The sequence below is a fragment of the Sceloporus undulatus genome, chromosome 2 (genome assembly GCF_019175285.1).
Source record: "Sceloporus undulatus isolate JIND9_A2432 ecotype Alabama chromosome 2, SceUnd_v1.1, whole genome shotgun sequence".
Classification (NCBI taxonomy): Eukaryota; Metazoa; Chordata; class Lepidosauria; order Squamata; family Phrynosomatidae; genus Sceloporus; species Sceloporus undulatus.
This window is the reverse complement of record NC_056523.1, coordinates 73100138-73117426: the sequence shown is the minus strand read 5'-3', so window position 1 is coordinate 73117426 and position 17289 is coordinate 73100138. Positions and strand designations below refer to the sequence as shown.

General features: G+C 39.5%; 1 protein-coding gene and 1 long non-coding RNA gene across 5 annotated transcripts in view; one reads left to right on the top strand and one right to left on the bottom strand.

Moving 5' to 3' along the window:
* Positions 1-17289, top strand: part of TEX264 (testis expressed 264, ER-phagy receptor) — a 229785-nt gene that overhangs the window by 79903 nt on the left and 132593 nt on the right. The window lies entirely within an intron of this gene.
* On the bottom strand, positions 5856-10334 carry LOC121921751. Its single transcript, XR_006102035.1, has 3 exons — positions 10215-10334; positions 9665-9839; positions 5856-6482 (listed from the first exon to the last, which is right to left on the bottom strand). It is a non-coding gene; the product is annotated as an uncharacterized LOC121921751 (long non-coding RNA).

Sequence of the window (17289 nt, the reverse complement as noted above, 5' to 3'; positions counted from 1 at the left end):
GATTTATTTATAGCTCGCCCAATCACGAGGAATCCCGGCAGGTTACAACAGTAAAAATTCATTAGAAATACAATAAAATTCAAAATTAATCCCTTCTCAACCCCCCATCCCAATTATAAAACTACAGTATAAGATAATCACAATTTAAAAACACTAAAATATAATAGGAGAAAAATTGGGGAAAATTGGGCGGATAGAGAGACATTGATCACAATCGAATCATATTCGGAGATCCTTTACCCGGATGGTACAACTCTGTAGCTATGCACTTCACGAGAGATAAAATGGCTTGGGGGAAAATGGGAGGAAATTGGCAGGGGAGGGGGAGGGAAATAGGATTTCACCCCATTTTTATTCCTGGAAAAAACTGATTTTTTTAAAAAACAACACCTTGGATTGGAATATATTTCTCTTAAAATGATGAATAAAATGTTTTAAACCATGTGCCCATGTATTTATTCTCCCAAAATTATTTATAAAAACTATCTAATTTTATAGTTTGGGAGGGAGGGTTAGGTCAGGGTTTTGTGAGTTTTATTGTTTTTATATTGTGTATCATAAACTTTGTTGTTACCCGCCTCGATCCCCAAACGGAAGAGGCAGGATATAAATAAATATTTTATTGTTGTTGTTGTTGTTGTTATTATTATTATTATTATTATTATTATTATTTATCTACCAGGAAAACATTTATGTAAGGCAGTGGTTCTCAAAAGTGGGACGGGACCCCCAATGTTGTTTTTTTTGGGGGGGGGGGGACAGGTGCAAGACTTGAAGGTTCTGATCCTTCCTCCTCCTCTTCCTCCTTTTCCCAAACTTTTTTATGTATAAAATTTACACATGTGTTGAGCTGAATATTGAATTAATTTAAATAAAACTGTTCTAATTTGTTGAATGATGTTTTTCTTATACAGTGTTAAAATATGAATATACATCAATGTGCAAATGAAAATATGCACACTAACAAAATATTTTTATTCATATACTGTACTATGTCGAGTAGGGAGGGGTGCAACATCTGCATATAAATGTAGGGGGGGGGCAAGGGTAAAAAGTCTGAGTACTACTGATGTAAGGCATTGAATCTCTCTCTGCACAATCATTTAAACCCATAGGGTGATCCTGGGCAAATTATACTTTCTCAGCATTAAGAAAAGGGAAAATCAAACCTCTTTTGAATAAATCTTGCCAAAAAGACTCTGAGGGCAGGAAAAACAGATGGGCAGGAAAACTAGGCTGATTCTAGTTTTTACAAAAGCAAGGAGGAAGCCCCACTGCATGCTTGTCCAACTCTGAAGGCTGTCTGCACTAGGCAGCTTGAAGCTGTAGCGCCCAGTTATTTCCCCCATCCCCCCACCATGCATGTATACCATTGCATGAACACTATGCAATATATTGTGTAATTGTTGCTGTTCTGTGCCTTCAAATTGACAGCCAGCTACCTCCCTCCTTCCACCCAGCTGCCATCCCATTGGACACTCCCTGTGACCGACCACACAGTTGCATGTGCAAACTGTTCAGTGTATTGGTGTATCCAGTGACACACTGGCAAAACAGACTCATGGAGGCCTTTCATGTACCCTCTTTACCCCCCCTTCTCCCCATGCCCCCGTGTTGGACTGTCTGGTTTGGGTATGTTGTAATTACATCTGTTGCATTGTTGGCGACCTGCGATGTTTGTCATACTTGGCATTTCTGCTTTTCTTGATTCCTGAATTCACGCCATGTTGATTATATACATTTTCTGAGTTGAGGTGTAGTGCCAGAGCTTCTTTTTTGCTCGAGTTTTTAGGCCTGGAGTGTGGCTTTGTGTCGTATGATGTCTAAACAGCTTGGCTTCAAGTCATTTTGAAGCTGCTTTATTTTGCCAGTGTGAACCACCCCCAAGTGAAGCTTGCCATAAGCTGGAGTCAATATGAAGGCACAGAACAGCAACAATTACACAATATATTGTGATTATACTAATAATTTTTTAAAAAAAATTCTTTAGGTCACTGACATCAGCAACTTAGGCAGATTTTAGGGTTTAATTTTATTTATTTCATTGTTAAAACATCCCTCCCTTTAGCTTGAGCCTGTATGAAAATCTCACCTATCAGAACAGCATTAAGGGCACTGGAGTGAACAAAACATAGTGGTATGTATACAGAAAATACATAATATCTTCTGATAATGTGGAAATTCATTTATAATTCCCTATCCAGCCATTTGTAGGAAGACACCCATGGAAGAGCAAAAATTACAGTGAGTCCAAATTATTCGCCTTGTGATTTGCAGCTGGATCTAAAATGGTAGCAGTTCAGATATAATTACCTTGCTTACTGAAAAGATGCATTTGGTTGCAAATATTTTTGTTTATTCCTTTGGCATACTTGTTAATGCCAAATGTTGGCTAACAATCCCATCCTTATGGAAATCTCTGAAATATGGCTCTATTCTGCTTGGTGCTATTCTGAGACTTAATGATTGAGCATTAGCACATGACTCCATGATCTGTGCTGGAGCTCATGCTGTAAGCACCTTGGATATCTTTTGCTTGAAGGTGGATTGATTTGAAGTGTAGGTTTTAGATGATGGCAGAAATATGGACAATGTTGAAGCCTGGTATATTTCTGTGTTAGTAGTTTTGTCTTCCTTTGGGCAGGTGGTCCTATAATACTCTTAACAGACAAAATTTCTGGGTTTGCAAAGTGACTGGATGCAATTGTAGCATTCAACTACTTGTGTTTTTGTCTCTGATTGGGTAAATCTTCAAGCTTTGCGGTACTTTGTGTTAGATAACATAGATGGTAGATAGGGGAAGAAGGAAAACAAAGTAATTTGCTAAATGTACGTTTGCTTTATGGTGCAGAGATGACATTTTGATGCTCTAGGAAAGGTCCTGGAGAGCGCATCTGTCACACAAACAGTGAAAACATTAAAGCTAAAAAGAGAGCTACGGATTGTGCTAGGAGCACCTGGTAGCTTTTTAATGGGAGCTGCTTTTCTAGAGTTTTAAAAATAAATGCAAAACCCAGGTTGTTTGTCTTTTTTTTCAAACTGAATGAAAAAAATTATTTTTTATTTTAGCTGAAACTTCTCTCTTTTAAGCAGCAAGACAGGGATCTCAGATAAATGTTTACCAAGCTTATGATTGCTTTGTGTGTGCCTGTATACTTCTCTTGGGAACTGAAACTGGATTTTTTCCAGCAGATTTCAGTCACTGAGTTCTGTGAGGCAGCACAAGATGAGAATAGGAAAGAGTGAGACAGGTTGAGACTGATGTGACATAACCACTCTGTGGGGCATAGTAGAGGTTTTTGGGTGAAACATATTGGAGTCTTTTAGTCAGCTGTTTGTCATTTGACACCTGTCCTTCAGTAAATATTAAAGAAAAGTGGTATGTTTTCTGCATTTTATAGATGTACCACCGAAACACAGACTTTTGAAATTATATGTGTGAGAAAGAATGACTGAAACTAGCTACATGGTCCTGTGTGTGTGGATCTGAGCGTTATCCTGTTCATCCAACCATGATAGTAATGAATGAAGTAGAGATTAACGACTGAGGAAAAGACTATTTGTTGTTTTAGGAGTGTTTTCTTCACCACCTTCTAGTTTTCTACATCACCTTCCTGAAGAAAATACTAGCGTTGGACAAATCCAAGGCAGCTGATTACCCAGACTTCTAAAAATTCCAAGTCATGTAATATGCATTATCTCTGCTCTATAGAATAGCTCCAGAACTTGCTTGGAGAAACTGGTGGTCTAAAGCTGTCCAGTCATTGTGTGCTTAAATCACTTTTCAAACACAGAATGAAATAGGAGTCTAGAACCTCAGCTTCTCTGTCTGGTAGACAGGCTAAAGCTTCTGTAGTGAACACATTTGATATAAATAGTGAGAGCCTGGCCACTTGTTGATGACTGTTCAACAGAATGGTAATTTCTTCCTGCTGCACATCTGTCTCCTACATCATCAGCTTAGTGTAGCTAGTCTTTTCCATAAGTGGTCATACTTTTTAAGTCAAGTAAAGTCAAATATGAGAGACACACATAACAGAATGAGTCTCTCTCATACTTGACAGTACTTTTGTAGCTCCCCCCACTCCACCTTTACGCGGTCTTATCTTCTGCCTGTTGAATAGGGAAACAGATTGAAGTTTTGTCTGGCTTGGCAAACCCATCTTTTCCACTTCTGCCACAGATTTTCACTATCTTTAGTACTTTATTTTCCATGTTGACAGTGGTGTCATTAGAATTGGTGACACCCCGTTGTGGTAATGCAAGTTGTAATTTTCAGGCTCAGAGGCAATGTTCCCTGAGGTGGAGATTGAGCTGTTGTGGAAGAGAAAGGCTCCTATCTACTTGTTGCCAATGGCTGGTGAACTGGAGAACCCAAAGGGTCTTTCAGAGTCCCAGGTTGTTCCAGTCTACCTGCCTTGTTTGCAAGTCCTGAAGGGGCCCAGGTGCCATTCGGCAATGGCAGAGGCCTCCAGGAGTTTGCTGTGGGATGCTGACATCATTCCAGCTGGGTTCCTTGTTGCTTTTGTGTGGGTGTAGACAAAATCTTTTCCCGGGACCTTCAATCTCTGGGAGTCCTTGTCTACCTGTGGAAAGACTTGGCAATACACTCTACAACAGAAGGCAGACATCCCCCTCTGAGGTGTCACCCGGTGCAGTTCGCACCTCTGCATCCCCTCTAGAAACACTCCTGCTATTGATATGGATTTTTGGAGTTTGGTTACACCGTATATATATATATATATATATATATATAGTACTACCTTTTTGCTAAAGTATTTACACTGGTTAACAGATTAATAGTGAAACAAATAAACATATTAAGTAAGTAGGAAAATGGTAAATGGGAGTGTTATGTCTGATCCTTTACAGCAGGGGTAGGCAACCTGCGGCCCGTGGCCCGGCAAGGCCTTGGGACCAGCCCCAGCCTGGTCCTGCCGCCGATTGCCACCGGGGGCTTTGGGGGGCAATTGTCTATAGAAGTCTCAGAAACATGCATTTATATTAACATTTTTTAAAAAATCAGCAAATTTTTTCGCGTGTCCTCCATTTTTTTAAAAAAAAAGTATCTTCCATTTGAAAATTTTGTCCTACATTTGTCCTGGATTATTTTTTAAAAAAAATTTAATTATTTATTTTTTGGCTTCGGCCCCCCAGTTGTCTGAGGGACAGCAACCCGGCCCCCGGCTCAAAAAGGTTGCCTACCCCTGCTTTACAGTGTCTTTGAGAAATGAAAATATGACTTTCTTTTGGATTCTTTTTAGAAAGGGATTGTTGATTTTTATCATGTCTGTGGACATATATGGTATAAGAAAGAAAATACAAGTAGTTTTCATGCCTCTGTTGGTTGGGGAAGAAGAGGGGAGCCATCTTGGAAGAACTGTCCACCTGCAATCTTCTTTTTTCCAGAGCAGCCAGTTCTGCCAGTGCTTCTTGTTCAGGGTGACCAGAGGTCTTAACCGCAAGGCACTGCAAAATGTAGGACTTCAAGAAAAATATCAGATATTACAAAATAAAAGCTAGAAACACTAATATAAATATAAATTCATTTTGTATGGTTTATTTACAGCCCTATTGCCTATAAAGGTCAAAAGTATAGGTTTTTCTGTGACATGAATATCTAGTTGTTACCGCCTGTAGGGGCGGTGCTCATCTCCGTTTCTAAGGTGAAGAGCCAGCACTGTCTGACGACTACTCCAGCAGACACTTGGCCAGCATGACTAAACCGAACGCTGGTTACCTTCCCACTGGAGTGGTACCTATCCATCTACTTTCATTTGCATGCTTTCGAACTGCTAGGTTGGCAGAAGCTGGGACTAGTGACAGGAGCTCACCCCATCACATGGCACCTAGGCCTTGAACTGCCAACCTTCCGACCTTCCGATTATCTGAATTGGCATCTTAACCACTAGGCCACCGCATTCCACTGTATTACCTATACTATATTTTATTATGTACTTAACCATATTTTTCTGATGAACGTATCTATGTTAAAAATGCTTTGTTGGCTTGCAATATATTTATAGAACTCTTCTTAGTCATGCTTGAAATGGAGAACATTTTGGAATTCCTCCCAGACAGAAGCACAAAATGTAGGATGTGTCCTGGAAAAGGAGGACGTTTGGTCACCCTGTTCTTGTCTCTGGTGTGAAATTCCATCTCCTTCTTTCCTTCAGTTGCTTTTTAAAATATGTGTCAGTTTGACAGGGCAGCTAGAGAACAGGCTTGTCACCGCGTCAGCCCCTTTACGCTTGTCATTTCACCCAGGTTTGCACCTGCGTCCTCCAAAGTGTCAAGCTCTTGTTCCTTGCCTGTAAGGTGGACCACTGGGAACTCTGTTCCATTTCTGTTCACATGCCAGGCAGACATTTGCAGACTTCCGAGACTGCAGGAGGTCAGTCTTCTTGAGGCATCACTCCTGAATTGGAAACGTTCTCGCCTCTCCTGGCTGGTGTGGCAAACAGCATCTGCTCCCCTGGCACCTGTTGGAGAGGCAGGGAAAGAAAACAAGAGAGAAACTTTCATAGAAACAGGTGACCTGTGCACATTTTCTGATGGGAATATGTGTTGCCATGGAGACAGCTTCTCCAAATAGCTCCCCTCCACCTCCCCCAAGCAACTCAGGCGCAAGCAAGACATTTTTTGCAGCGTCTGGTTTGAAAAGATTCTCTTAATGAGAGTCGTAGGTCAGGCAAGCTGAGCGAAGGAGACCCCCTTTCGGCTTCTTTGTCCCTGCGGGATTCACAGTAGAGGCAAAGGGGCTTATAAGAAAGGCATCTCTTCAAACAGTCCCTATGTTGGAGATGAAATGCAGGCTCTGGTTGCTTTTTCAGAGAAAGGGATTTGGTTCAAATGGATCAGCTCTGTTCCTGGACAAGCAACTTAGCAAGCCATTTAAAAATGGAAGGCAATAATAAAAAAAAACCCATGTAAAAACCAGACAAAGGAACAAGAGACAGTCAAGGTGGAATGATGGAGAAAGGAGGTGTTGACAACTGAGGGTAACAGAATGTGAGCAGCAAGATGAAACTGGCATGAGAAAGGGAAGGGAGGGTTGAAAGAAAAATAACCCATCAGGTCTTTGTGAAAGTGAATGGAGGATTGTTAAAACTCACAGGTAGAAATGCAAAAATGATAAAAAATGAGAGGATTGAAAGTTAGGAGCTTAGGGAGAGTCAGGCCCGTGGTCGATCTAGCTAAATATTATAGACATGGACTGTCTATAGTGACCAGAAGGATTATAGCAACAGCAGCTTCATTTATATACCTCTTCATGCCACCTAAGCAGTCTCTAAGCGGTTTACAACAGTAAGCTAATTGCCTCCAACAATCTGGGTATTCATTTTAGTGACCTTGGAAGGATACAAGCCTGGGTCAAGCTTGAGCCCCTGACTGGTATTGAATTCGCAGCCTTATGATTTGTGAGTGAGTTGCTGCAGTACTCTTAGTTTATCTGGAGATGTCACGGAACGAACAATCTCTCTCTCTCTCTCTCTAGTTTTTTATTGGTTTTTCGGGCTATGTTGCCATGTTCTAGAAGACTCTCTCTCTTTGTCTCTCTCTGTCTCTGTCTCTCTCTCTCTCTCTCTCTCTCACACACACACACACACGTGCATGTGCACACACACAGACATTTTATCTCATAATTCAGGCACTGAATCTTTACAGGGATTGAACCTTGGACCTTCTGCATGGAGTGTTGTTGCTCCACAAACCAGCTCCACTGCTATGGTCTTTCCTGAGGAAACATATCTTCAAGTATGCGTACAGGCATTCATGGTTCAAGTTAGTCCTGTGCTGGTCCTACTGTTGGTTGAAGGTGGGTATCATAGACAACTGTGGCACTTCTCCTGGCCTGGGAAACAGTATCCCCACCAAAACTGTTCCAAGGCAGATTTGCTAGGATCCCTTATTTTGAGAGACAGTACCATTGTAATAATATAGAAGTAGAATAAATAAATAAACTTTATTCTTATATCCCTCCTTTCTGCTGCAGCAATCAAGGCGGCTTACATGACTAAAGTATGTTGGAATAATAGTACTTTCAAAAAATACGTTGAGTCAATGAAGCATATTTTTTTTTGTCTTGTAGCTTTTACAATGAGGCGTGCCAGAATCTGATTATTCCACTACGGAGAAAATTTGTTGGATGTTTTGCCTAATTTTATATCAGGATCTTGGTGGAGGATAAGTCCATAAATGTAACATTGGCTGTTGCAAAATTTCTTTCAGAGGCAAAGAGGATTAAAGCTCTCTATGTGTTTTAGATAAGGCTGATAGGAATCATTTTACTGTTTTTACTGTACTATTTATTCCTTTTGGATGTTGTTTTTAATTTCGTGTTTGGTTATCTATTTGATCTGTTGGATCTGTTGATAGTAATAGATGATGATGATGATGAACATTTCAACTCTAGCAATGAGTATACCAGTCTCAAGAAAAGTATTGATTTAATATGTGAATGAGTCAATAACTGTAGAACAAAACATATAAATTCAACAATATACAAAAGCAGGCATGAATTAAACAAATTAGCCACACTGAAGAATAATAACTACTTTGTTATTATACCATTATGCATAAAATATCTGGAGAAGCTTGTATCAGTAACATCTCCCTTCAGAAAGATAAGATACGCGATGTGTGGGTAGCTAAGCTCTGGTGCCACAACAAACTACAGTCCTCAGAATTCCATAGCACTGTGCCATGGCAGTTAAAGTTGTGTCAAACTGAATTACTTCTACAATACAGATGCAGTTTAAAATAGGGTTGCCCTATTCCACTTCTTCAAATCTAGGAATCTCTTTGCATGTTATGCAAATTACTCTAATTTATATGCTAGTTATGCAAATTAGGCACATTAATTGTTGCAACTGGTTTCAGACAAACCAGTTTTTACAGGTACAAATGATATGAGAAAACCAATTCAGAATTATTTATTTAGTTATTTTATATCCCACATTTCTCCCAAAATGGGATGCAAGGTGTCTTACAATAATGTAATAAAGGTCCAGTTAAAATATTAATTTACAAAAGTTATAAAAAAATTAATATCAATATGTTTAAAGTGCTGGACTTAGAACATGGAGACCTGGATTCAAATCTCTGCTTGGTCGTGGAATGTACCTTGTGACTATGGACCACCATTACCTCTCAGCAAATGTACTTTACAGGATTGCTAGGGGGGGTTAATAGAGAGACCATATGAAGTGGACATGTACATTTGTAGTGGAGTGCAAATGAAAGAACAACCATAATATTAATGTTTGGCCATGAACAGATACTTCCAGTGGTATTCTCACCAGATCACTATTTATTTATTTATTTTGCCATCATTTTTACACTGTTCCATGAAAATATCACAGGAAGCCCTTGAGACTAACTGTTATCTGATTCACAGGAAAGATGCAGAGGAAGGTAAAGATAAACAATAAATGAATGAGGAAAGCATGGTCCGATTTCCTTCAGAGATAATAAAATATTTATTATAAGCAGAAAATAGTCTGCTTTAACTGTCTTTCACTTCTCTATTTTTTCATCAAATGTACAGGCAAAGCAGCTTATGTATGATAAGACATCTGAGCTCCCACCCAATTATTGTTTGTCAATGGCAGTTAAGGTAATGATAAATGTTTGTACTTTAAAAGTTTCCATTCCCTCTTACCTCAGTAATTGCATCCTCCCACCAAAGCTGTGGGTATTCATATTCTGGGGATGGCATGGAGGAGCAATCCACCATGATTGAGTTGTCCATAAAAGCTCATGCCAAATAAAAACGTAGTATTTCAGGGTAGATACTGTTGGATAAGTAAGTGTAGGTCCTAGGTCTTGTTGTTTTGCTGTAAAACATAACATAGTTACTCCCCTGAAAACTTTAAAAGGTATTCCTTGGTGTAAGGAAAAAAAAGTGCCAATCAAATGTGGGAGATCTGTTCCCCATCCTTTACACCATCCTTGAACTTCTCTTTGACATGTATTCTTTCTACATCCTTGCCACTGTAGTTGCTGTTTTGTTTCCCGGAAGAATTTACATTGTAGAGATAAATGATATTCCTCTCTTGTACACATTTAACTCAGTAGGACATAAGTGTGAATAAACAGTTCAAATATGTATACCATATTCCTAAAACAAATAAATGTGGAATTAGTTTATAAAAAATATCCTTTCTTTATCATTGTTTGGATTCAATTTCCCCAAATCTAAAGATTCATACCAAGCATCTATCTTCATAAGCTTCTGTCTATCCTCTCCTTTTGCCTTTCCCCAGCTCCTTCTTTCTTCAGAGTAGCACTATGAGGTGGCTCCTTAAGGTGTTGAGCACAGGATTAATAAATTGTACCATTTGTCTCCTCTTGAAAGAGTTCTGCTGCTACTACTTAACTTCTGTCACTTTGCTCTTAACTTGCTGCATTCCCACTCTTTCCTTTCTGGACTTTGCCATGCCCTCCTCTCTTGTTCTTTTCACTCTGTTGCAGCACCTCCTACCCCCTTCTCTTACCTCTTCTCCTTCCCTTGCCCCTTATTATGTTTGCCTCTTTCTTGCTCCTTGCACCCTGCCCTCTCACTGTCCCTTCCTGCCTTTCACACTCCTTGCTTCGTACTCCCTTCTCTACCCCATTTTGTGCCCTTGCTGTGCACTCATTTGCTTCTTTGTCTTTTCCAGCTAACAGTACTCCCTCTCTTATCTTTCTTACTCCCTTCCCTACCTTGCACTGGATCCTCACGGTGCATCCTGGCTTGCTTCTTGTGATCCACAACTCATATCACTTGTTCTCCCATCTCTCCTCCTCCCTCATCTCATGCCCTCTGGCACACCATTTATTTGCTTCTTGTTTGCAACCCCTTGCACTGCTCATTCTTCCATCTCTCCTGCTCCCAGCCCTCCCTAACCTCCCCTCGAAGTGTTTGAACACATTTCTCCCTTGCTTCTTGCATGCTGTCGGTCATCCTGTTCCCTCTCCCATCTCTCTCCTCCTCCTCCCTCCTTTGCCTCACAGTGTGCCCCTCTTTTGCTCTGCTGCTCACCCATCTCACTCTCCTGTATCTCTTACTCCCACTCTTGCACTTTCTTGAATTCCACCACTTGCACCTCTTGCTCTGCAAGGAACAAATCTACCCAAGAATTTCAGGTGTGAGGGAAGTCACTCCTGAAATTCCTGGGTAGACTTGTTCCTTTTATAGCTTTTGTCTTATGGCTTCTACAAGGGCTAGAGATTTACTTCTTTACAAATGAAAGCTTGGAATGCAGGCCAAATGATGGTGCAAATGGGCATGAGATGACATGCCTAGAATCTGGGCAAAATTTGGCTATTCAGGTGGTATGGTAACCCTACTCTAAGAAGGCTGCTATGGTGCTAGAAATAACATGATATATTAAGCCCTACTGACCCTATTGAGAACCAGTGTGGTGTAGTGGTTTGAGTGTTGGACTATGACTTTGGAAACAAGGGTTTGAATCCATGCTCCACCATGGAAACACACTGGGTGACCCTGGGCAAGTCACACTCTTCCAAGCTCAGAAGAAGACCCTCTGCACAAATCTTGCCAAGGAAACTCTGTGATAGTTTCATCTTAGGGTCACCATAAGATAGAAACAACTTGAAAGCGCACAACAACAGTTGATCCTATTGCAACTTTCAGTGGCCTTTGATATTACCAATCATGAAGTGGTTGATGGCATGCCTTCAGAACCTGATGAGAGTTTGTTGAAAAATCTTTGCTCATTGCATACCTTAGACTATTAGCCTTGGAGATGATGTCTTCCTTCATGTCCCTTTAAAATTTAAAGTACAACTGGCATCAATTTTGTAACACTTCCTCTCTTTGTGTGTCCTTTGAAATTCATTAAAACCCAGTACAGAGTATCTTTCAAACAAATGCTAAAACAATTATATTTTTGTTGGCTTTTAGCAACTGTGTATGATGAGATGGCTCTGGAAAGTGGAGAGGGAGGAATGGACGACAGTTGAGATTTTAATAAGGTTTGGCTTCTGAAAGACTTGATATTTTACACTTTATGATTTTCGGACTCTGTTTTTATTTCTTTGATCATAAACATGTTATAACCTGCCCTTTTAGGAAGAGTAAGATAAAAAATAAACACATTTTGTACAATAGAAAGTGGAGCTGCAGCAAAAGTCTTGACCAGTCTGTGGCCACACACTGCAGCCAAGTGACAGAACAAGGGTGGAACCGATGAATACTGATGTCCAGTTTCCTTTGATAATGTTAGCATTACTGTACTTATTTACTAGCTTGAAGCTCAACAAATATTGTGAAATATGGAAAAGCTCTGTACTGCTCACTTTCATTTGACTACTCTTTAAAATAGCATCTTGCCACATCCATTTTGAGACTGTCAGTTCTCTTGCTGCTCAGTTTAATTGGCTTGCTTTTTCAGATATCTAGCAGCTTCCTCAGTGAACCTCTGGGTTTTGCTCTTACTCCTTTTAGTATGGGTATCCACAATTATGCTTGGCAAGTATTTCACCTGTACACTTGAACCCCTACAAGTGTGAACACTGTCTAGGGCAAGGACTCCTCAACTGCTGCAAAACTTACCTTAGGTCATGAGGAGATAAGTAGCTTAACCTGAAGTAGGGGCTGGCTGGTTTCTTGGCAACTTTTTGTATTAGCAGTAAGGTAAGCACCACATCCATTTGTGAGTTAGTACTCAGGGTTTGGAACCAGATAGAAAGGTACAGGAAGAGGGTTTTGTAGCCTTGTAACAAAAAGTACTAATGTCTAGATACTCAGAAAACCTTGCTGTAGTTTTCCTGCCACAGTCACTAAAGTGGGGGAAAGAGTATTTTAGTATTTTTTCCCAAGTGAAAGGGTCCCAAACATAATCTGTTACCTTGCCTTCAGTTCCAACTATTTGTCAATAGCTCACTTGCTGAGAGTGGTCAAAGGGCTTCAGTACAAGAGAGCAGACTTATGGGTAGAGCAAGGAATTGTAGAGACACTTCTGTGTATGTTTTCTTAGAACGCAGACATTTGATATATTACATGATCCTTCCACTAGCAATTTTTGTAGTTGTTAAAGCAAAGCAATGGATCAGAAACACGAGTCTTCTTATGCCTGGAATGAAGATAAGAGAATATGTGTGCAGCCTGCTTGGATCCTGTCAGTTCTAGAAGCCAACTCTCTCTTCTGAGTTGCCAATATCAGGCAGAATATTAGATCATGGAATGCAAATGAAAGCTTCTCCAAAGATGTTCTTCCTGGGTGAGCATTTTAATGACGTTATGATCAGGTTATTAAACTGTAACCTGCCATTTCAGGGAGCATTTAGTCATGTTTTCAATTTAATTATCTCTCAGTGGCAGTCTCAGTGTGAATACCTGGGTACACCTGAACAGAATATGTGAATGTCTCTCCAAAGCAAAACAGAAAAAGTATTCTGTTCATTGGCAATCCTTTAGGGCTTTTCAGTTTCTGTCCCATGGCCCACTGGACATCTCGAGAGGTGTTTTAATTGCTTTTTAGCTGAAAAGTCCATCTGTCATTGCTTTTTGTTGAGGGTGTCATGATTTCAAGCCACATCTTGCTGGTCAGTTTTTTAAAAAAAATAATTTTCCACATCAAAAATTATTCCAGGTTGGTTTTAGCAAAATGTCCAGCTTGTGGAAACCATACTGTGTTATTCTTCATGCAAAAGAAAGGAAGGGCTTGATTCATTTATCCTGAAGGGACTTTACCCATTCCATTTAAGTGGAAGTTGGTATCAATATTGAAGTTTCTCCTAGGTCGTTGATATTATCAAGTTCTTCACCTTACATTTGTTTCCCATCAGTACTAGGGATGCATGTCGGTATGTTTTCATTTCCTAAACCATAAGACAAAACCTATTTAGTCCTTGAAATCTTTGTCTTTTTGAAGTCTCGTGATCCAGTTCACACAGAAAGCAAACAAAACTATGTACACTTGAAACAGAGCATACAAAAATGTATACAGAAAGACTTTATTAATTGAAAAAGTCAACTTGAAAATGTATGTTTAAACATTTGGACACAAAAATACATACATTTAAGCTAGAGCTGGGCAACACATGGGGTACATGTGATCCCCTTTTCATTTTTGAAAAATTGATTAAAAAATAAAGTCTGAAAAGAAGGAGATACATGATCATGTATCCCCTGGGAACTATTATTCTAGAAGAATCATGGCTACAAGTTGCAGATTTTGGTGCAATGCATCCAGTTATGTAATGTAAATATAATAGAATCCATTGAAAGCCCTTTCTCAACATGATCTCCTCATAAATACTGGCCATACAGGCTAGGACAGGGATGATAGGCTTTGTAATTCAAAATATCTGAGAAGCGCCAGGCTGGTGAGGGCTGTCTTGGTTGTACCATCTCACTATCCAGTAAATTTCATGAATGAGGCTCAATTTTATCACTAATGCAACACCCCTGTCACACATAGATTCCTTCCAGAATGCTGATATTCTTGCAAGACTTGATCCTTTTCTGAAATAGTTGTCAGAAATTTATAAGGCTGACTGTGTTGCATTGGTGACACTGATCTTATGCTGTGGAGCTGCATTCCAGAAATTGAACAATGGGCTCGTTTTCTTTTGTCTCAGAACAAAGATCAAGTGCATAGTCTGGGGAAGCACAGTCTATGAACCATCTTGCCATTTTCACTGATGTATACATTTCTACAGACGATTACTGACAGCCAGTTCTCAGTGGCTTTTAACCGACAGACTGCACATTGGTTGGCAGCTCCCAGCTGCAAGCCAGTTCACATCAGTCTGCAGATTCTCAATATCTGTTTTGGTATTTTTAACAACAGCAATAAAAGTGCTAAAGGAAGTCTGGGATGTGGTGCAGGATGTAACACCTTGCTGACGGATTTGGCAGGGGATACATCTTTCTATATATGTGCTTACTGAAATATATCATTGCCATTTGTATTGTGTTACTATTTGAGACATCCTGAAGGTTAAATAGTAATAAGGGATGGATCTGAGGTAAGATGTTTCTGCTAGATGCTGTTAAGCTGATTTTGACTTATGACAATTCTTCAAATGAGAGATCTCCAAGAGACCCTGTTATTAAAAGTTCTGCTCAGGGCCATAACTTCCTTGATGGAGTCAATCCACTTTAATGCAATCTTCCCCTTTTGCTACTGAATTCACATTTACCAAGTATTTTCATTTCTTCTAATGAGTCATGTCATCTTATGATATGTCCAAAGGACAATAGCCTCCTAGGTTGATAGCCTTGAAAGTTGTTAGAGCTTTAATGACTCCTGCAGTAATAGGTTCATTTGTTTTACTAGGTATGAATAAATACAGTGGGACCTTGTTATATGCTGGGGTTTGGTTCCACCATCCCCCATGGACAACAAAATCCGTGGATACTCAAGTCCCATGAAATATAATGACATAGCAAAATGGTGTCCCTTATAAAAAAAATGGAAAATCAAGATTTGATATTTGAAATTTATACTTTTTTTGAACATTTTCAAACCATGGATGCTTGAATCTGTGTATTAAAAAATCTGTGTATAAGAAGGGCTGACTGTATGTGAATTTTGCTTTTCCCCATATTTTTAATGTCAAGTTCTTACATTCCAATTTTTGAAGAGGCAAAAATGGGGGGGGGGTTAATAAAATGAGTCAAATTACCCATCTGCTCTAACCAAATTCTGTAGATAAAGCCGTTCCCAGTTGTGCCTGCCCACTGTAAAGATATGGAACGTCTCAGAAAGAAGTGGTGCCAATCCTAATTTAGAACCATAAGCCCAAGAATTTTAAGGGCCTGGGGTGACTGCCATTTCCAGTTTCTCTTGGACTTTTTAAATAAAATCAAGATAGTTCTGTTAAATTCATGAATTAATGTGGTATCATTGTGTTTTCCACAAATGCCTGTTTAGCATTGGATAGTTCCTTAACTGATTGGACTCTTCCCAAACTTTATTCATCATTCCAGCTCTGGGTCTGAACTCATACTAAAGCAACTGGTTAAATTGGCATCAAAACCTCATAGAACAGATTCCTCCAGGAGTTTGGGGGTAAAATAGAAGGGCTAAGTCACAGAAGTATTCTGTGATCTTGTGGCACACCACATATACTTAGTTAGTGTTGACTCCTGTGTTTGGTCCAGTTTCGTCTATGAAGCTCTGGATACCAAAACAACCTGTGTAGCTGGAGGTTTTGGAACCAACATTATTCCCTCACCCAATACAGGCTAAGCACTGATTTGGTTTATAGTTTGTAAAATTTAAGAACCCCAAAATATAAATAGTGTGTTTATAAAGCATAAAATATAATGCAGACAGTTCTCTTTGTTCTGGAATGTAGTTGAGAACTAGGCTGTGCTAAATAGATATATTTCCCATTCTGATTGTAATGGGTGTGGCAATGTAAATCACAGTGTCCAGGAATATTCACCCTGGGTGCCTGCATGTTTTCCACAAATGCCTGTTTAGCAGTGCATACCTTAACTGATGAGATTGTATTTCTTAGTGGATAAATAGTTGAGTTACATTGTTTAAGGTGGTAGTGTTCCTCTATGATTAGCTGTAGAGATGCCTTCTGAGGAAATGCAGAAGATATAATGGTTCTGTCTTTATGAAAATATAATGTCTCACCTGCCATATACTCTAATGCAATGAATGTATGATGCCATGCATTGTGTATTGTCCCTAGATTCTTGAAATGTCTTGTGTTTCTCCTTAAGTGGAGTGTATACTTGTAAATCTTTGACTGTGTATAATAAATAGCCTAAAAGACTTAACAGAGAATCTACTTATTCTCTCATATAAATATCCTGAGATTTCAATACTTAACAGTGCTTTAGTGGCCTGCTAATGCTGTTTAGATTTTACCATTGGTCACAGGTTGGACACCCAGACAAGCAGAAAGTAATAAAAGGAACCTCTGAACAGATACAGATTAGCTAACAAATGGCAGAAGAACCCCAGTCACTCTAAAGATACCATGGCTGTTTCACCCTTACTTACTGTTCTTGGAAAAAATTGCTGTAACTTCCTTGAATACTGCACCATTGGAATTAGTGTCTCTTGAGGGTTTTTTTTTTTAGTTTGATCAGCTTGTGCACAAACAGTCCGCAACAGAAGCTGAAACCTTATCCCCAAATCATAAAGTTTAAAAAATGCAGGACTTTTATAATTTGAATCCATTGCTTATAAAGATAACATTTTTGGTCATTTCTTAATCTTGCCAGGTATGACATCAAAGGGGGAACAGCTTGATAAAATCACCTACAAAGTTAGGGTCTGTGTGCATTAGCAACCACTGTCAAATTATAGT